At 40.3% G+C, this 21,902-nt stretch overlaps 1 protein-coding gene across 4 annotated transcripts in view; it reads left to right on the top strand.

The window, feature by feature from the left end:
- The first annotated feature begins 10,375 nt into the window (after positions 1-10,375).
- TMEM108 (transmembrane protein 108) overlaps positions 10,376-21,902 on the top strand; it is a 371,538-nt gene continuing 360,011 nt past the window's right edge. For 3 of the 4 annotated variants that reach the window (XM_046001480.1, XM_046001478.1, XM_046001484.1), the window contains exons 1-2: positions 10,376-10,437; positions 17,460-17,574. The gene's annotated coding sequence lies outside the window, so the exon portion shown is untranslated. Of the gene's footprint in view, positions 10,438-10,700; positions 10,753-17,459; positions 17,575-21,902 lie in introns of those variants that run through there. The other variant, XM_046001479.1, reaches the window with a different exon arrangement.

Raw genomic sequence — 21,902 nt, 5'->3', positions numbered from 1 at the left:
ATGAATGTAAAGGAATGGACTATGGAGAGTATCTTGTTATATTGCTTTTTTTGCTTGTTAAATGAATGACTACTATACTACAATCACCGACAATGTGTACAAGGTACAAGTGTTCATATCTGAAGTAACACTACCTAGGTCTGATGATCTTACTAAAATTAGCAAGAGGAAAGGAAGAACTGTGAGACTAGAGAAAAGAATTTAATCTGAGGGAATTTAAATATTTATACATGCACATATTAGCAGAGAGAATACAGCGCAGCAAGGAAAAGAAACATAAAGGAATGTAATTGATAGACCCTAGTAACAGGTGATGGCGGTTGTCAGTTCAGAGTGGAATCAGCAGAGACACCCCCAGAAGGGGGGGGGGGGGGATTCTGAGAATGAGAGCTTCCATTCGTTTAACAAATGGTTACTGAGAACCTGCTTACACCAGGCATTGCTCTAGGGGCCATTGTTCTTGTCCAGGGAAGGACAAGATAGAAATGATCCCTGCCCTCACAGGATTTAGTCTAGTGAGTGTTATGAATCACTGAACAGTGAATTATAATAAGGTGTGACAGAGGCCATGTTAGAGGACATGCAGGGTAGCTATGAGGGCTCAGAGGAGAGGTGCTGAACCCAGACTCGGGAGATGGGTGTCTTGGTAATGGCCCTCGTAACATTTCGAGCAGAGACATATTGTAAGAGTAAACCGAAGGAAATTAGTAAAGTACTTCTCTAAAGCTCATTTCTAATAAGCTTTCCCACTTTGAGGTGGGAAACATTAGTCCCAGTTTGTGGTTTTAATAGAAAATGTGTGTGCAATGAGGCTATTTGACAAAGGAGAGATCTTGGACTGTGGAAATCAAAACCTTTGTCAGATGCACCCATCCAGAGCCCTCTTTAAAACCACTTCTAACCTTAAGAAACACAGGCAATTGTAGCAATGCAGAAAGGGCTCTAGCCAAAAGAACATGATTTTTTTTAATCTTTTTTTTTAATCTTTGAAAGCAGAAGTTCTGAATATTCTTCCTAATGGGAGAATATGGCTTTAGCTACCCCTAGGTCCTCTTGGGAGGAATTATAACCATAAAGCTCTTAAGCATAAATAGCTATAAGAATATATGAGGGCCATGTTTTGGGTCCTTTGTTAGTAGAAACTTTTGTCAGAGGACTGTTGCTGATGTAGCAGGAGATGGCTTTGAAATTTCAGGAGGAGCTCAATACAAACAAGGAAAAAAATAAAGATGAAGCAAAATAATTTATTTTATTTTATTTTTGGTTTTTATATTTTTACTCACTAAAAAAACTAAAAAAAATTTTCTTGTTTTTTGTTGTTGTTTTTAAATATTTTATTTATTTGACAGACAGAGATCACAAGTAGGCAGAGAGGCAGGCAGAGAGAGAGGGGGAAGCAGACTCCCCGCTAAGCAGAGAGCCCAATGCGGGGCTCGATCCCAGGACTCTGGGATCATGACCTGAGCCCAAGGCAGAGGCTTTAACCCACTGAGCCACCCAGGCGCCCCTGTTTTTTTTTTTTTTTTTTTTTTTTTAAAGAGAGAGTGAGTGTGTAGGGGCAAGGGGCAGAAGGAGAGAAAGAATCTCAAACAGGCTCTGGGCTCAGCATGGAGCCTGCTGCAGGGCTTGATCTCAGGACCCTGAAATCATGACCTGAGCTGAAAGAGGGAAGTTTAATCAAAAGAGCCACCCAGGCGCCCCCGAAAAGAAAAAAACAAAAACAATTTTAAAGCAGGTAACATTTATTAAATTCTCACTCTGTGCTAGGCTTTCAGAATGTTTAACCTGTAACTTCCTGTAATTGGCCAATAAATTCACAGGTGGTACTGTCAAGGGAGATAAGAAGCAATAAAAAGAACATGGCCACGTGTAATTTTTATCAGGTATACTCAAATAGCCATTTCATTAAGTTATTTTAAATTAGGCAAAGTCATGGAACCTATAATTGAGATTAAAAATCATTAAATCGGAGGGGGAGATGAACCATGAGAGACTGTGGACTCAGAAACAAACTGAGGGTTTGGGAAGGGAGCGTGGTGGGGGGATGCATAAGCCTGATGGTGGGTATTAAGGAGGGCATGTAGTGCATGGAGCACCAGGTGTGGCGCATAAACAATGAATCTTGGAACACTGAAAAAATAAAATTAAAAAAACAAAGAAGATCTAAAAATTTAAAAAGTAAAAATCATTGAATATTTAAACAGAATAATCTTTGGGATTATCTTTTTTCAGTTCTCTTCTGAGCCCCTGAACATGAATGGTCAACAGCTACACATTTGTATACACGAGTCACCCACGTGAGTCAGCAGCTTCTCCATACCTCAGTCTTAATGATTTGTGCACATTGATTTTGTTAAACCTTGCAAAGTATCGTGAGTACATGGTAACTGTTATAATCAAATAATTCTAACTAGTCCATCTTTGTGGCTATCCTAGGAAAGGAAGTCTCTATATTATTGTTTCAGTATCTTAATTTACAGCAAATAATTTAGCCTGTGACACATGCCTCTTTCCATTCTTGAACAAATCCTTTATCCCAACAAGATCAAAGGACTCCACTTACTCTTTGAGTGACTTCCTTTCTTTGACATGTTAAAATAATCTTTTATTGGTTTCAGGTGCTCTTCAGAGTGTTTTTCTTATAGTTGTTATTCTTTGTTTTTCTCACATGAACTCCCTTACCAATTTAGGGGAAATGCCTTCTTTTTTCTCTGATAATTTATATGGCTCTAGCTAGCAGTTCTCTTTTTAGCTCTACCTTGGATGCTTGTTATTTTCATTCGTTGGTATATGCTTTTCATGGAAAGGAAAAAAAAGTATATAGGCTTTTCTTGTGGGTTATTGACTTTTCAAAGTCCTTCCTTTCAGTTGCCTTCTAAATGGGGCTTCTATTTATCATATTTCCCTTTAAAAAATTTACATTGTATGGATGGGATGGGTTTCTTGGTTTTCCCTGTTCCTATGAGGATACAGAATTCAATTATGTTATTAATTTTTGCTTAGTGGCTCACCCACAGCAATCTCTTGGGTCCATTTCTGATCCTGTTTGGATGAAAGTTCCCTCTATTTGCCCTCCTTGTGAGATTTAGAGAGCATACTCAATTTATTAACATCCAGCTCCCATCCCTACCTGCTTCCCACTCCCCACCTCCAGGTCCCCGTATCTTTATCCTGATTGAGCAGCTGGCTACTTTGCATATGGATAATTAGAACCTTTTATTATTATTATCTGAACAATTTTTTTCAGCTTTCCCAATTCCATTTTCTGTCTCATCATTTCACTTGGTTAATCTATAATATACATTTTTTATGTACATAGATGTTTTAACATAAATTGGGTTTGTTAAAAAATTATTATTTTATTTATTTATTTGACAAGGAGAGAGAGAGAGAGAAAGAACAAGCAGGAGGAGCAGCAGGCAACAGGAGGGGGAGAAGTAGGCTCCCCACTGAGCAGAGAGCCTTAGGACCCTGGGATCATGACCTGAGCCAAAGGTAGACGTTTAACTGACTGAGCCACCCAGGCACCCCAGCATGAATTGTTTTTATAGTTGAAAAGTTATAAGATAAATCTATCCTGTGAAGTTTATTCAACAAATACTTTTTTAGTACTGTTATGTACCAGTTCTACACACTGGGAATAAACAAGTACTGGGATAAAAATTCAAATTCTAATGAGGGGTGGAGTGGGGCAACAAGAAATAATCTGTCAGGTGTTGATAAGAACTAAGAAGAAAAAACAAGTCAGATGAAAGTTCAGAGCAGCCCTTGTCTATTAGTTCTACCAGAGAATTAAACACTAATACCCGAAGGCACACTTTATATACAATAAATTATCTTCTCTCCTATGCAGCTTGAGTGATACCAGCTGTGAACCATCCTTGGGAAATGGAAAAAACCATTATCAAAATCATTTTCTGTAAGGATTACACTGTCATGGAACCCTAGTTGAGAAAGACTAGGCTAGAGAGCATCAGTTATAGGAGGGAGTGCTGCTTGAGATTACTTGACTATAAGGAAGGGTTTTCTGACAAGAAGCTTTTGAGCAGACACCCCAATTCAATGAGGGACAGAGGTCCCCTGTCGATGCAAGGTGAGGGGAGGAGGACAGCCAAAGCTGAGTACTCCAGCCAGAGACAAGAGTGGATTTATTATATTTGAGGAACAGTTAAGAAGGTCAGTGTGGCTAGAGCAAGGTATCAAGGGACAGAGAGGTGGGGATAAGATTAGCGAAGTGGCTAGTGATGGGTGGAGATGGTTAGATACGCCACAGACATTTAGCACTAGTCAATTCAGCAGAGATTTACTGAACTCCAACTATGTGCCATGACCTGGGGTCTTCAAAGATGAATGAATCATGGTCTCTGTCCTCATGCAATGTACAATATAGAGTATACCACTTGACTTAGATTAAGTAAATATAGCGGGATGATGCTATACCTTAATAGTAAGCAAATGAGTGGCCATTGGTTGAGTACTCCCAGAAGTGGACGCTGAGCCACGCATTCGGGTGCTAGTGATTTATAAGGAAGTGCTCTTAGAAGGAACTCATAAGAACCAGGTAAGTGTGGGATTTCAAGCAACAGATTCAGCCTGATCTAGGGAGTTCTGTAGTGTAAATTACACTGCACAGTGTGTCACACTTTGGAGTAATGGAGCTGCATTTTTCTATGTGTATACCTGCTAGTCATTGGCTGTGGGCTGCCCAACAAGGTGATGTCACTCTCAGGCACTTTTGGCTCCATATAGGTGAGCTGGCTCCAGTGTCAAAGGTAATCCTCTAAAGATTATAGCAAAGGGAGTGGAGGCTAGGGGATGAGAGCACAGAGCTGGTGGAAGGGATCCAAGGGGGATGTTGATTGGGCATCAAGTGTCTCCAGCCTGGGGCTAATGGGCTTCTCAGTCCAGAGGATAGGGCTTGAAGGATAGGCAGAGGATAGTAAGCTTTCCCCAATTGGAAACCACCCCTGTTCTCTTGGCTCTGTGTCTCCTTGTTATCTAGTTTAGTTCTTACTCACCATAGAGAACCCCAGAGATGTTTCGGAGTGGAAATGAATGCATGTGTGAACCAATGCCAGGCCCAGGAACTAATCTGGAGAATTTTTAGAAATCCTTTGGCAGAAACTACTCCAATATTGCGTCTTCATAGAGGATGCTAAGCTCTTCTGCATAGGAAGGGAAAGCTGGTGGAAATACAGTTCAGAAATCTGTTAGGTATAGCTATAGAAATGGCATATAAACTTGAGTGTGAGCAAATGAGAAGTAATATATATAAGGGACAAAAATCCAAACATTTTAGAGTATGATGTGTTCTATTAAAAATGCCCCCCCAAAACAGTGAAAATAATCTCTTTAAATGTTCAAGAAAATATTTAGTTGTGTCAACTGCTGGGTGTGTGTGTTTGTGTGTGTGACTTGGTGTTGGACTGAGAGGGACTTTTTTTTCATAGAGAACTTGCTTAAATGTGGACAAGAATTAGTACAGGTTAGCAGCACTAGGTTGTAGAACTCTGAATCAGAATTGTGTTAAGCACTAGGAGGGGCAGAGTGGTATCCCTCTGGGTGCCGTTCTGATTAGTTTAAGTTGGAAACTAGTAACACTGTTGAGGAATCTGAGGCCACATCCACGTTCAGGAGATTATTACTAATAGCTAACATTTATTTAGCACTTCCTACACACCAAACATTCCTTAAGTACTTTATATTATTTAATGAGCTCGTTAACTTGTAAGAGATAAGTACTTGTATTGCCATTATTTCCATTTTACAGATGAGAAAACTGTGCAGTCATTTTTGAATACCTTCCAAGGACCAAATTGTCCAGGTTTACACAAGTAGTAAGTGAAAGAACTGGGTTTTGGTCCTAGATTCTACTCATAATCACTAGATACAGTTGAATGCTATGATTGATTGCAGGAGGAAGGAATAGGATATCATGCATTTTCACCCTCTCATTCTGGTCTTTTCCTCTGGTCTTTTCCCCTTCAGTGATCCTCCTCCCCCTTTCACATCTAGTCAAATTAAACTATTTTCTCATCACCAGTGTTCTATACTCTTGTATGGGCTATCGCCAGTCCTGGAGTGCCCAGCCTCTAGCTCTTTGCAGGCTAACTCCTACTAGTTCTTTGGAATTCTGGTCAGGCATCACTCCTTACAGAAAATCTTCCCTGATTTCATCAATCAGAATTGGTGCTCCTTCTATGTGATTTCTCATAGTTTTATGAGCCTCACTTACAACATAACACTTTTTATTGTGAATTGTTATGGCTTATTTCTCTTAAAATTAGCTAAAAGAAGAGGACTTTTATTGTTTTCATTGAGTGAATGAGAACCTGATGCCTTCACCTGTTGGCTCCAAACTGTTGGTATTGTTCTGTCAAAGTTATCTTCTTCCCAGTTTCATTTTTGTAATTGTAAATAAAACACAGGTGTTGGACCAGTTGAAATTTCCAGCTCTGTTATCTTTTTCTTCTGTAAGTTTGGGAACTTCCAAATATTCAGTAAAAATTTTACCCATTTACATTTGTTTTCTATTATATGCATACAATAAGGTATTTCTTTCCATAAACCATTGTCTCTCTTTTGTAGCTAAGCTTGCTAAGTGTGATACCTTCATCGAAAACAATTTATTGGGAACAATACATGGGCACTTTGTATTAAGATTTTTATTTCTTAAGTTGTGGTATGGAGAGGCATATCATATCAATGTGTATGTTATTATATACACATGTTTTAAGTATGATTATTTTTAAAAAATTAAAAAGAATATGTTCTTTATGTATAACAAATTATAGAATGAGTTATAGAGTAAATCCTATAAAGAATATAAAGAAAATGAACTTGTCTAAAAAAATGTCCAGGAAGTTAGGTTAAATCTGTACAGAGTTACACTGAATGGAGAAACGACAACAACAACAACAAGGTACCAGTTATTAAAACACAGATACAATAGATATAAAATGTTATCCTTACCAGTTAGATCTTATCTTACCCAGTCAGAGAGATGGAAACTAGAATCTTGGGTAATATTGGGGCTTCATGAATTAAATCAATTAAGTTTAGAGACGCTAACTATTGATAGTGAGATTAAAACATAATTAGCAGGGACACCTGGGTGGCTCAGTTGGTTAAGCAGCTCACTTTGGCTCAGGTCATAATCCTGGAGTCCTGGGATCGAGTCATGCATCAGGCTCCCTCTCTGCAGGGAGTCTGCTTCTCCCTCTGACCCTCTCCTCTCTCATTCTCTCTTTCTCTCTCTCTCTCTCTCTCAAATAGATAAATAAATATTAAAAAACATAATGAGCAGTTATAAAGTAGTCTATAGGCGTTCTGATCATTAATGGAGCCATGGGTAGATTCCTAGAGACTTGGACGTTTTCATATTATTTCTTTTCGGGTAAACCTAAATTTCTTTCCAAGCAGTTTCTGGGGAATAATGGGGAGGACACTTAAGTTAACTCATGATTTAAATCAGATAAACACATATCCATTTCCTGAGATAGGATAGCCAGTTTATGTATGTGAGGCAGGCAGTCTGAGAAACAGAAAAATGAATGACAGCCTCAGTGTTCGTTTTTCAAATTCTTAACCTCAAGCAAGAATTTGTTTCTTGTTGCCTTTTTTTGGGGGGGGGGTAATGATGACAGTCACAAAGAGAAAAATAAATGCTTTTTTTCTTGTCAAAAATTTACATTATTCACGCTATTTAAATATCAGTGAAAACTGTCCTTATTTTACTCAGTAGATAGAGCTACAAGTTTACAAGGTGAGAAAAATTTCTCCTCCATTGGAATGCTGTGAAATATATTTTTAGAAGTGTCAGAGCAGGAGGAAATCTAGTTTGGGGGCCCCTACATTAGGCTTCCATTTTTCTGATGTGACAAATAAAGTCACTTTTGAGCAAGGTGGTTCTTTTTGGCACCTCACTAATTCTTTTATTTTTTTTTTCTCACTAATTCTTTTAAAAACTAGGTCATACCCCACTACTGTGAATATCACTCCAGAGAAAAACTCTGTGCAACTACAGCTCTCTAAGATCCAGTCAGTAATCTCTTTATTTCACAAAATGACAGAATTTGGCAAAAACCCAGGAAAAAGAATCAAGAATCTTTTGGAATTCTTTAAAATAAAATAAGACTTATTTAGCTAGCATGTCAAACTAAACTAATAGCACATCTATTTTACTTGAGGGTTTGCCTATAATGTATATTTTCTGTATCAGGAGGTACTACTTGGACTCAAATGTAACTTAGTGCAGCTTCAGAATTGTTACAGGAGAGGCTAAAGGAAGTTCAGGATGGGGGCTGCTGGGAATCTGCATTTTAACAAGTACTCCAGGTGATTATGTTGCACTTTGGGACAACCTCAGAGATTAGCTCTCAGTAATGCTCACAGAGAAATTTGCTTTTAGTTAAGAAGAGCATAAAACATGTGACGATATTAACAGAGTTGATTAGTTTAGTGTGGCTAAAAGGTGATAGGTTCTTTTTAAAAAAAATTTAGTTAATCAACCGGAATTAAACCTAGTTGTGGACATTGCTTTTCAATTTGTTCCACTCAATAGGCTTGGAGTATCTATTACCTGTGATAAAAAGAATCTAGTCTCACAAATTATGTGGCAACATTCCTCTTGTCAGAGTCTTTATGTCAGTAGTGATTTGTGTCGTAGATTTGGCTCCTCCTTGTTAAAAAATGAGTCCATCAACCTGGCAGCTTATGCCAGTTTTCTCAAGCAAGGCTAGATACAAACCACCTGTAGATCTTTTAGAACTTAGAATTGTTGAGGCTACGCTCCTTACCCCAGTCAGAATCTCTATGCACAGTGCCCAAAATCCACTTCCTTGAAAGATTTAGTGTGCAGCCAGACTTGAGATACAGTGGTTTAATGATAGCAAAAGAAATTTTGAGGCTTTAAATAGAGTCTTCTTGATTAGATATCTCTTTATTCCTGATATACCCACAACCATTGTTGTGCTAGGTTCAATGTATTGGCTGTAACTCTGGATTTTGTTCTAAGCCATCTCTGATACAGACACTGTGATAAGCAATGTGTAAGACTGCTAAAGGGGTTTTACTTCTGGAGTTGATAAGCCAGAGAGGCCCAAGACACACTGAAAGGTGAAGTTTTCTCTAAGTTGCAGTTTGATCATATTGATGAAAAGGGTAGAAAACTCTTTGAAGCATTGTCATACCACCTTGTCAGTAGAGCTGGGGAAAGAAGGTTTTGGGGAATTTAGCATTAGGCATTTTAATCACCTTGGTACACACTACAGGCTAGGTAATATGAACTTGACTATTCTGAAGAACAAAGGTTCTGGCTGGCAGGTCTGAACAGATGTAGGGTTAGGTCAAGTTCTGAGAGATGGCAGAGGCAATGGACGTCCTGACTTCTGCACGCTGGTATTACAGGCAGAAGGATGTCTGGGCAATTTTAAAGGTTCCTAAGTTAGGTTATTTTACAACCTTCCCGACATGCCTGAATTGTTCAAGATGTTGAGAGGGATATATCTCCCGGCATGTTTTTCCTATATGTTTCCTCCTGGGCTTGCTTGTATAGTTCTATGACAGAATGTAAATTTCCAGGCAAAAATTACTTACATCGCTTTCTGACCGAGGGTCTAGCACAGTGCCACTGAGACACAAATGCTAAATACTTCAGAACGAAAGTAAATCTAGCGTTCTCTACTACTTCTAGTTTCCACATTCCAACCATCAAGTTGGCAGAGATTACTGCCCCATAAACTAGGGGCAGGCGATGGGGGAATTAAAGGCACTTTCCCTCAGCCGGTGCCCAAACAACCCATGTTTACTCAGTCCCTGGAATGCTTTCCATCACCGAAGGAAGGAAAAGAAAAGGTCATGAAACTTTTAGATAACATAGAACAAGGGCTAAACCATTTTCTGACAGGTGCCCTTAAAATCTTGCTACTCAAAGCGTGGTCTCCAGATCAGGAGAATCATCACCAGTTGGAGCTTGTTAGAGAGGCAGAATCTCGGGTTTCCATTCCAGATTTACTGGATCAGAATACTCCTTTTAAAAAGATACCCAGGTGATTGCTATTAATCTTTAGCATTTCAGAAATCAATAGACGTATTTATTCATTCACTGAGCAAAAACAGCTCTGGAAAACAGATTCAGCCCTTTGTGCCCGCTTCGCACTGGCTGGGCTCGGTAGCAACCGAACCCCCAGGGACATCGGAGCGGGTGTTGCTGAAGGCAATTTGGTGATTGGCTGGTCAGACCACGTGACCGGCGCCGGGCCTCTCTTGTTACCGGATTGGCTCTCGTGGATTCTGACGGACAGGGCTGGGGCGGGCCGCAGCTCGGTCGGAGAGGCGCGCGCGGGGGCGCGAAGCCACGAGAGCGCGAGTGCGCGTGCGCGAGCGGCGGGGCTTTCTCCGGAGCCGTCGGAGGGAGCCGGGAGCGCTTCTCCTGAGGTAAGCGCCTCTGCGGGGCTGCCCTCTGCCCCTAGCGCGGCTGGTGGGGACTAGCCGGTTGCGCAGGGCTGGGCAGGGTGAAGGGGGAAGTCTGGGGTCCGCCCCGGGAGCTCTGCTTCGGGAAGGATGCAGACTCGCACTCAGCCACCCTGGTTGGGTGCCTCGGTTTCCCTTTTCCTAGCTTCTAAATGCACCTTCCTATCCTCACCACGGTGACGAGTCCGCCCGAAGGGAGTTGCCCATCTGGCAGCCGCGTCTCTGCCTTTGTTTCCCGCCTGGAGGGATGCTGGTATCGGCCCTCTCCTCAGGTTAAGGGTGAGCGTGGTGTGGCGGGGACATCAGTGGGCTCCGGACCTGGGCTGGGGTCCGGGAGAGGATGGCTTTAATGCAGTGGGACCTGTCACATGTGAGAAGGAAGGGAGAAAAAAAAATGTGTCACTTTAGCCAAGCCGCGGGACTCGAACTAATCCGGCGGCGAGCGACGCCGAATTCTTAGCGCAGCTGTGCGGGCGGGGGCGGGGGGCACAACCGGTGGACCGAGCCCAAGTGTTGCCGGTAGAAGGCTTCTCCGGACCTGCACGGGAGCTCTCGCCCCGGAGTTGCATCCATACTGACGGCTTTTAGCCTGCCGAGGGAATCCAGATTTTCGTTAGGAGGTGAAAAAAAATTTTTTAAGCAGTTGAGCACTGGTCTAAAGGAGCAGATCTACATGAGAGGCTGCAATAAAGAATTACAGTTAACAGCGAAACCGATGACTGGTAAATTGTGAGGAGGGAAATGCCTGCAGTGAGCTGCAGCCCAGATCGTCACACAGATTCTCCTTCAAGAAGATAGGGGTTGAGGGGTGCCAGTGGGGGTGGGGTGGCCGTTATCTCTGTAAACTGAGGTCTTCTTGAGCTGCTGAAGAGAGTCATTATTTTGAGCCTGTTAAAGGCCTGTAGGGAGGAGGGAAGGCGTGGTGTAAATTAACACCTATTCAGACTCCCTTAATTCTTTGAAAAGTGGTTGTTTAAAGACCATTTGGATGCCAAAAACGGTTTGTGTGTTGGGGATGGACGATGTCTCCTTTAAGTCATAGTTTAAAAAGGGAAGTTGTGTACAAGACATCTGCTTTTCTTCTCCACTTCCCTAGACCTATAATAGCAAGGGCATACCGTATATCTTAGAATAAAATGTTAAAAGTCCCTTCAGTTTTCCACCAATTTGTTGGATGTATCTGGTAGTTTACTTGGTAAGAAATGGTTTGTCTGTCATTAGGAAGATTTTACCATATGCTGGAGTTTCACTGTAATCTATTTAGAACTTATTCTGGTGTGAGATGGAGAAGAATCTTTCTACCTGATTCCTTGGAGACCTGCTGATATTCCTTCGAAGCCCTTTTATTACTCTTACCTTCCCACATACAAAGTTTAGTTTCCTTAGGAAACAATGTGATTTTTCAAACATCCAAGGCACACCTCATGCCTATGAAATGCCTCCACTTGCTAAGACAACAGTTTACTTGACAAGTTAAAACAAATCGAAGAAGGAACACTTAAATTTTTTGTTAGGGGAATCAGAACATTTATCAGCTGTAGCAAATCAACCTTTTGATGGTTTTCTGATGTGAATGAAAGTAAAGTTGCTCCAAAGCTTTTTGGGAATGTAACAAATGACCCTATTAAAGTGAATATAGATTGTTTCCTCCTAGATTGGAATGTAAAGTAAATTAGTGGGAATAATTCAATTTACCAATGATTTTTTTTTTAAGGTGGCATGTGATGGGAAGGAGAAGGAATTCTGAAGGTGGGGTAGGTAGTATAGTTTGAAAAGATATGCTTTTATGTTTAGAAAAATTTTTATATAAATTATGTAAAGGTCATAGTACATTTATCTTTAGCCTTTGGAAGAGAGATAGGTTTTAAATTTGTAGGTTTATACCAGGGAAAAGAGAAAGATTGACTGGCTTAGTTCATCTTGAGGGAGGCAGTGTACCTCAGTGACCTACAAGACAAGGTTTTATTTTCCGGTTCAGTGAAAGCCCACTAGTGTTGCTTTTGAAACAACAACGAAATAATTTCCTTTCTGTCATTTCTGTCCTCTGGGTCAAGAACAGGGAGGATGGAGAGCAAATGAGAGAGATTAGAGTCCGACCTGCATACCTAAGCAATAGTGTCCTTTGAGCAGGATCTGTGTCACATTGTGTAAATATAAGAGCCTTCACATTGAGATGGGTCTGAGCACCTTCCCTGAGATGCATGCTATAAGATAAAGCTGGATAATGCTGCCACAGGTGGGGGCATGGGTGAGATCATCTGATACAGAAGTACTGGGGGAAGAGGAGAGCCAGGAAATGTTTAATTCAGTGAGGTTCTGCTGCTTGCATTTGGAGACTTAAGGAGGCATTTCCAGGCAGAGCTCTTTATTGGCTAGCCTGGTTGGGCTTGTATGGCTTCCATAGGAGCTGCCCTTCATGTGGAGACTCCTGCGGAAGTTCCGTTTCTCAGATTGTAAGCATCGGTTTTGTTTGTTATATGCTCTAGAAAAGAAAGGCTCACAAAGACACAATCTAGCCTGCCATTCTTTCCTCTTTGGCTCCTGTCACCCACAGGCTTCCAGAAATAAGTTGTGCCCTTCCTACCAGTAGATGGCATTGCTGTCTCTGAAATTCCTGGAGGAGATAAAACAGAGCTGGCAAACCAGTGGTGTGTAGCCTCCAGATTTAGAAAGGCTATCAGCCCCCCCCCCCGCAACAAAAAAAGCTTCTAAAGCCAGAACTGTTTATATTACGTAGAAATAATATGTGTTGGGGGGTTGAAGAATGGGTACAATTACTTTCCTGGTTGTGTATAGGGGGAAAAGGCAGAGGGGTAAACTGACAAGCATTATATCATAGGTTTTTAAAAGCTCTTGGGATACCTGTTGGTTAATTGAACATGAGGTTGAAATCCTGATTCAATCAAAATTCACAACAATTTCATAGTTCTAATTCTTTGCACGTAAAGCTAGTCTACACATGACAGGACTATGGAAATATACGTGTGACTTTTAAACCCGATCAATATCCAGTAATTACATGCTCTGAAGGTAGTGGTGAGAGTACTAGTAAAAGCAGTGCCTGTTGTTACTGTACTGCAGGGCTGTCCAGGTAGGTCAAAGTTCTTCCGAATCAGTTTCTTCTAAAACTTGGAAATTACCAAGAAGTATTTTAAGGTTTTCTTAGCTAATGCGGTCCTTTCAAGATTATGGTATTTAAAATCTTGAATTTTGGTTTTATTAAGTTTGTTAGCCAGAGTTTACTTATCTATTCCCCTCTTTTGGAATAGCTATTCTTTCTGTTATTGAATGTTTTTTGAGATACAATTTGTAGCCCTGGTATTTGAAGGTGAGTGCTATTGCCAGTGAAGTTATAATGTATATGAGAACCTCAGTTTTGACCCTGCCTGAGCTACAGGATGCTGCCTCTGGGTGTCATTACCCCAGTCACCTGCTTCCTCGTGCAGTTCACTCCCTATGGCTCAGCTTATTTGAGGTTTATTTCTGTCTCCAAGAGAACTGATGAGCTGTTTTTTTTACTACCAATGCCGAATCCTAAAATTCTGCTGGTGCTAGATGGCAGTAGTTACCACAGTCCATTAATATTGCCTCATCATGTGACCTCAAATAAATCTTTGCCTTTCTGAAACTCCGTTTTCTTGCCTCATCACTGGGATTGCTAATGTGATATGTCTATTAAAATCTCGTTCAAGTCTTATTCTGTGGCAGGGTGACTCTTATAAGATATTTCTGAAGCCTCTGAAAAATTCTCATCTAGAAGGCAATTTCATACTGTGAGCCTAGGGCAAAAAGAAATCTCAATAATTTCTTTCCAGAGAAATGATTATGTATTGTCTTAGAATCCTAATAATTGGGGGCGCCTGGGTGGCTCAGTAGGTTAAGCCTCTGCCTTCGGCTCAGGTCATGATCTCAGGGTCCTGGGATCGAACCCCGCATCGGGCTCTCTGCTCAGCAGGGAGCCTGCTCCCCACCCCCGCCTATCTGCCTATTTGTGATCTTTCTCTGTTAGATAAAGAAATAAAAAAATCTAAAAAAAGAAAAAAAGAATCCTAAAAATTCAGAGTTGGAAGAAACCCTATAGGTGGTTTAACTCAACTTTTTCATTTTATAGGCAGTTTCAACTCAGAACTGACTGATTGACCAAGCTAACAGAACTAGTTAGTGGTGGAGAACTCATTAGAGAACTAGGACCCAAGCTCCATCTTTCCTTCTTCAATTCTGCCTTTCTCCACTTGCCATCAGGACTCAGAATATGCTGTGTCTATAGGGCTGGAGCCAAGAAAATTCTGAGTAATTCCTTAATGTATCATTTTAAAGCCACAGCACGAATAATGTTGAGTTTAGCTAGAGATTCAAGGTCAGGCTTTTCTTTGCAGCATGTTCTTCATTGATCCTGCACACAATTCTTTATGTACATCTTAGAGTTTTAAAACTTTTTGGATACTGTTTCCTAGAAGAAAAAAAAAAAAACAACTTTCATTATCCTAGAAGAGTCCCTTCCCAATGAGATGTTGTTATATTAGGTTCATGGAACTCTCAGTGCTGCATGGAAAGATGTCTATATAATAGGCTTCTTTTGTAATCCTATAACATTTAACACATTATTCTGAGGAGGAGGAGTTTCTTCGACTTCAACAGACTGCCAAAGCTGGGTGGGGGGTGGTGAGGGAAGTAGAATTCGTGGCACAAAAATAGGGTAGAAATTCTAGAGTCTAGAGTAGGTTGTGGAAAATTGCCAGGATGGGAGAGTTTTTGAGGAGCTGAAGACACTATAGTGCATGAGGGTGGGGGTAGAGTATAGAAGTAAAACTATGAAAGTTCTTAGAACCTTTTACTTTTACTAAAATGTTTAAAATTGCTCACCAAAGGAAGATGCTAATAGTATTTTATTCATTTTAAATTAATAATGGATGTGCAAATATTGATTTCCATTTATCATTGCTTGCCCAGTAAGTACTCCCTCATGATTTCACCAAAAACACTTCCATATTCATGTTCCTTCACTGAAGATGACATGCATTGTAAGAGCCTCCTTTCTTCACCAATCTGCTTTGATTTCCAGATACTTAGTGCTTTTTTGACTTGTGATTTGGGGAGTTGACTCCTGTTTTTCACTTCTGAGGTCCTACATTGCACTGTTTTTTACTGTAAGCTCCTAGGACTCACCATGATTTGAGATGCAAAAATAGCATACATATCAGGGATTAAAAATCTTGAGGTTCTTTTCTTTGTCCTCAATATTTATCATAGAAACTTCTGCTTCTTGGTTAATTTACTTTTCTTTCTTTTTCTAATTGTCCCCCAAATAGTAATAACTCAAAGTTTTGTGATTTGGGGGCTTGACTCCTGTTTTTCACTTCTGAGGTTCTTCATTGCACTGTTTTTTACTTGTAAGCTCCTGGGATTCACCAATAATCTGAGATGCAAAAATAGCATACATGTCAGGAATAAAAATCTTGAGGTTCTTTTCTTTATCCTCAGGATTTATCATAGAAACTAATGCTTCTTGGTTAATTATTTTCTTTTTCTTTTCTTTTTCTTTTTCTAATTGTCCCCCAAATAGTAGTAACTCAAAGTTTTTATATATTGAAAATATTTTTGGTTTTGCCACAGCATATACAGAAGTTAATTTATGTTCAAGTTCTTTTTGGACATGTGAAACACAACTTTGATGGCAGTCACTACATTATGAAGAACATCTGCTTAAAAATCTCCTGATGTCTTTTCTGTGTCACCTTTGGTACCATAGTGACCCAAGCTGGTGAATGCTATCTTCTGGTCCCTTTTGGGATGGGCCAGAGTAGTATTTGTTCTTGCTTTAGCAGAAGAAAATTATCCTTTTCAGAAGGCTGTCAATTGAGTTTATGCAATAACAAAAAAAGTCAAAATTTCTGCATTCTATTCCTATTCCTCACACTAATTTATTGTGAGATTTTGGGGGCATTATTGACATCTGAGTTTATATCTTTGTCTAGAAAATAAGAGAGAAGAGTGACCAAGACTTAAATTCTTTCCATTTCTAGAAATCTGACTATATGAAATTTTATATGGTACCTAGACTAAGTATTTCCTTAAAGTGCTGGCTAGTTGGGAATTATAATCAAATTTGGTGCCAAGATTTTTTATATTTGAAAATTACTTTCTGGTTTACAAAAATATTCTCTATTTCTTTTTTACTCAGTGTGTGGTCAGAGAACAGCAGCATTGGTATCATCTGGGAGCTTGTGAGAAATGCAGATTCTCAGGCTTCACTCAGGTTCTACAGAATTAGAATGCATCTCATCAAGATTTCCAGGTGCTATGTGGGCACATTAAAGTCTTGAAGTGCTGCTTAGTCTCATTTGGAGTTTCACATTAACCTTGTGAGGGAAGAGGTATTTTACAGATAAAAAATCAGGGAACCGAGATTTATTTGTTAAGTAACTAAGTCAAGGTTACTGTGCTACTGTCTTACCCAGAACGTTGTACCAAATATAATGTTGTCATCTTGGTTGGGTTGGAGCAGCCTTGTATGCTAAATAATAACTATTAGCTGCCCAGCAGCACATGGTCTTAGTTTGGCGGTGTTACTGATTCTAGCCAATAAAATGTGAGTGGAAGTGGAAGGGTGTTGCAAGCCACTTCCAGAAAAAAAACACACGGGGAATACCATGTGAGTTTCCATGCTCTTTTCCACTTCTGGCTGGTTGGAATGGAGAAGATTCCTAGGGCAAGTTTAGAAATCAAGTTTCAAGAAAGGTGGCAAAACTTACATTAGCCTGGGTACCTGGATCACTGTGTCAGTGAGGACCACTCCACTGACTGACCAACCTGTTTACCTGTTCAGTATGTATATGGGAGCCAGAAATAAACTTTTATTGAGGTTGAGCCATTATATGTGTTTGGGTCTATGTGTCAAGCACTTAGACTACACACAAATTCACTTGAGCGGTGCCTCTGGACTTCAAGTTGTGGGTCTTCATTCATTTATTTTTTGTTTTTGGCAGTTGGTGATCGGTCAGTGGTGGTCCAACATGCAGAAGTGAGTGGTGAAAAGCAGCAGAGCTGATGGGTCATGAGGATGTAAGTGCGTTGGAAGGCTCTCACACCCTTTACTCCAGGGTAAGTCAAAAGCATTCTCTGCCATTGTTTTTCTGGTTTTACTAAGTCCTAGAGGCTCTTGCCTCACTAGCCTGTTAGAGTCAGTGCAATAAAGTTGTCTGTCTTTTAAAGTTTCCCAATGCCTTTATTGATTCAACTTATAGACACCATACAAATTAACAGTTTTGAAGAGAAAATTCATCAGTGATGGGATGGAAACTCTGCGTGGAAATCTCAACAGAGGAATTTTCAGTGAATTTGGATGGGTTCGATTTACACAGAGGAGCTGGTTGACTTTTCTGACATTATGTAGTAGAGAAGGGAATCAGGCCTGACTGCATTTCTCCTGTAGCCATATCTTACTGTTAGCTCTGTTGGCATACATTCCCCTCTCCCAGCATCTTCCTCTTCCATGGCTTACTTTGCCTAACTTTTCCTTCATTAATCATTTAGATATTTTTCCAAGGGAAACAGCTTACTAGAGAGTTGGTTCCCATTTTGGTGGATAATAGTAGTAGCAAACTTGATTCTGCCTGTTCCATTTTATTTTTTCTAGTGTCACTAGAAGCTACATGTCTGTTCACTCCTGTCTATTTGCAGTTCTTGGTATAGTGAATGTGGGCATTGGGAGCATTATAATCAAAGCTGGCTTTGGATTTTCATTTGTGCTGAAGATTTTTGAGACCAGAGGGAGAAATTTACTATTTGGAATGCACTTGTCAGAATGCAAGTAGAGGTCCAGGAAGGATGGGTTGAAAGGACATCATAACCTTTCTGAGCTTCCTGGCTTTAAGAGCTTAAACTAAAATCAGACTCCTTGAAGAGAAAATCATATTTAATATGGATCTAAGTAGAGCTAAGGATGGTTAGGAAAGAGAGATAGAGATTAAAAAAAAATGGTACTCAGTTGAAAAGCTGGATGGAGGGTTTTAAGCATCTCAGTTCAATATTGTGGAGCCCTTGGCAGATAATGTCCCATTACCCAGGCTCATACAGAGGGCACCCAGAAAGGCTGACGTCCTTCAGTGCCTCACATGGCTCAGTAATGAGTACAATTTACTGAGCAAAATAGACAATTAGGGACTGTAGATCTCTGGAGATTCCCATAAGCATACATCATTACTGCTCTGGAGTGATGCACATGCTTAGAGATAAGCAAAGCAGAGAAAAGGCAGCTGCAAAGCTCATGAACAACTGAAGAGTCCAGGTGAGCAGCCAGATACAGATCATAGCTCAGGGTCTGGAGGTTGTTAGTGCAGGGACCTGGTATTTGCTAGGTTTTCTCATTAAAGGAAAGAAGGCAGCCTTTGCTAGCTGTCCTCATTTTCCTCTATGACTCCCATATATTTTGTATTTTAAAAATAACTAAAAAATATAGAATGCCAGAAATAGCACTTGATTGGCATGTTTCTGTGTAAATACATACTATACAAGGATCAAACTGTAGAGGGAACCATTCTTTATTGATTAGGGGGCGAAAGAAATTCATGCTAGATTTCCCAGAGGAGCAGGGGTTCTCATTCTTGGCACTGTTGCCATTCTGAGCCAGGTAGTTCTTTGTGGTGGGGGATGTCCTTTGCACTGTAGCCTATTTGGCAGGGTCCTTGGCTTCTACCGTTTAGATTCCAGTAGTATTCCCCACAGTTAATGTCTCTGGGGCGGGCGCCTGGGTGGCTCAGTGGGTTAAGCCGCTGCCTTCAGCTCAGGTCATGATCTCAGGGTTCTGGGATCGAGTCCCGCATCGGGAAGGTTATTGAGAAGAAAAGTGAAGGAAATTGCTTTTTTTTAAAAGTTTAAATATAATTGACACAGAATGTTGTGTTAGTTTCAGGTGTACAACATATTGATTCAACTTCTTTATATGTTCTGCTGTGCTCACCACAAATGCAGCTCCCATCCGTCACCATACAATGCTATTTCTATATCACTGACTATATTCCCTATGCTGTGCCTTTTATTCCTGTGACTTTTTCCATAGCCAGAAGCCTGTACCTCCCTCTCCCCTTCACCCATGTATGCCCATCCAACCACCTCCTTCCCCTCTGGCAGTTTGTTCTCTTTGTTTATAGGTCTGGTTCTGCTTTGTTTATTCATTTGTTTTGTTTTTTAGATTTCACGTATGAGCGAAATCATAGGGCATTTTTCTTTCTTAGTCTGACTTATTTTGCTCAACATAGATTAATCCATATTGTCATGAGTGGCAAGATTTCACCTTTATGATTGTGTGATATTCCCGTGTGTGTGTGTGTACACATACCACATCTAAGGAATTGTTTTTGAGGGGATAATCTCTTAATGTTAAAATGACTGATGTAGGGGCACCTGGGTGGCTCAGTGGATTAAGCCGCTGCCTTCGGCTCGGGTCGTGATCTCGGGGTCCTGGGATCGAGCCCCGCATCGGGCTCTCTGCTCCGCAGGGAGCCTGCTTCCCTTCCTCTCTCTCTGCCTGCCTCTCTGCCTACTTGTGCTCTCTCTGTCAAATGAATAAATAAAATCTTAAAAAAAAAATGACTGATGTATAAGTATACCAAAGAACATAAGTAATCCTCAAAGGAAATACAAATCAAAACCATAATGTGAAATCACCTCACATCTGCCAAAATGGCTAAAATTAATAACTCAGGAAACAGCAATGTCTATGAGGATGTGGAGAAAGGGAACCCCTTTTGCACTGCTGGTGGGGATGCAAACTGGTGCAGCCACTCTGGAAAATGGTATGGAAAGTCCTCAAAACATTAAAAATAGAACTGCCCTATGACCCAGCAATTGTACTACTAGGTATCTATCCAAAGGATACAAAAATGATGATGCAGCAGGCACATGCACCCCAATGTTTATAGCAGCACTATCAACAACAGCCAAATTATGGAAAAAGCCCAAATGTCCATTGGCTGATGAATAGATAAGATGTGGTATGTATGTATGATGGAATATGATGCAGCCATCAAAAAGAATGAAATTTTGCCCTTTATAACAACGTGGATGGAACTAGAGTGTATTATGCTAAGCAAAGTAAGTCAGACAAATACCATATGATTAACTTATGTGGAGTTTCAGAAACAAAACATGAGCATAGGGGAAGGGAAGGACAAGTAAAATTAAAAAAACAAAGGGAGATAAACCATAAAAGACTTAAGTAGAGAACAAACTGAGGGTTACTGGAGGAGAGATGTCTGGGAGGATGGGATAAATGGGTGATGGTCATTAAGGAGGGCACTTGTGGTGAGCCCTGAGTGTTACACGTAAGTGATGAATCACTGTGTGTGTGTGTGTGTGTATTTATATTTATATTTACATTTACATTTATATTTATATTTTAAGGTTTTATTCATTCACTTGACAGCGTGAGAGAGCACAGGCAGGGAGAGCAGCAGAGGGAGAGGGAGAAGCAGGCTCCCTACTGAGGGAGCCCCATGCAGGGCTCGATCCCAGGACCCTGAGATCATGACCTGGACCAAAGGCAGATGCTTAACCAGCTTAGCCATCCAGGAACTCCTGAATCACTATATATTCCATATATATATTCCTGAAACCAATACTACATTATATGTCAGCTAATTTGAATTTAAATTGACAAAAAAAGTAACCCTCAAAAGAAATCTATCTTCCCAATTGACTGCTGATCCTAGAACAGATTTTGCTGGTAATACAATAAAGACCACAGAATGTTCGGAGAAACATTTTTATTCTAGAACCTTTTTATTTCTGTTTCTTTGGGAGTATGGAAAGGATTTATCTTTAATCATATGCCTTTTGAGTGATAAATAAAAGGTTTTAATATAACGTGTTCTTTTGTTACTTTTAGAACTCTTGTTGAAAAGATGAAAGAGGCAGTAACCCTCACCTAGACCTGAAGCAATTACATTATTCTAACAGAAAGTCTTATTTTGACTCTAAGATAGAGTCAGTGCAGGAATTAGGGGTAGACTGTCCTGGCAGCTTTGAGTTCAGTCTTGCTGTGTTTCTGGTCCCTGTAATTGTTAGACACACCGCAGAATTTACAAGTAAGACCTTCAGGTGATTCTGATGGATGCTAAAATTTGAAAAGCACTGCTCTTGTCATTTCTGATGTTGTGAAATCTTATGAACTGTGTCTGTGTGGCAGGGAGGACGCCAAGAAAGTATTTTTCCAGGTGGTCAGAAGATATGTAAGATTTGTGTGTGTGTGTGAGATAACCTCTTAGATCATTTTCCCAAATCATGGTCTAAGCCTTTTCCTGCCTTGTTCAATATAGTAGCCACCAACAACATGTTATCTATTTTTATTTAAATTAACATTAAACTAGACATTCAGTCCTTCGTTTGCACTGGCCACATTTCAAGTGCTCCATTGCCACATGTAGTTGATA

Source organism: Meles meles, chromosome 4 (assembly GCF_922984935.1).
Source record: "Meles meles chromosome 4, mMelMel3.1 paternal haplotype, whole genome shotgun sequence".
NCBI lineage: Eukaryota > Metazoa > Chordata > Mammalia > Carnivora > Mustelidae > Meles > Meles meles.
Note: the sequence above shows the minus strand (reverse complement) of the source record. Positions and strands in the feature narration are given on the sequence as shown.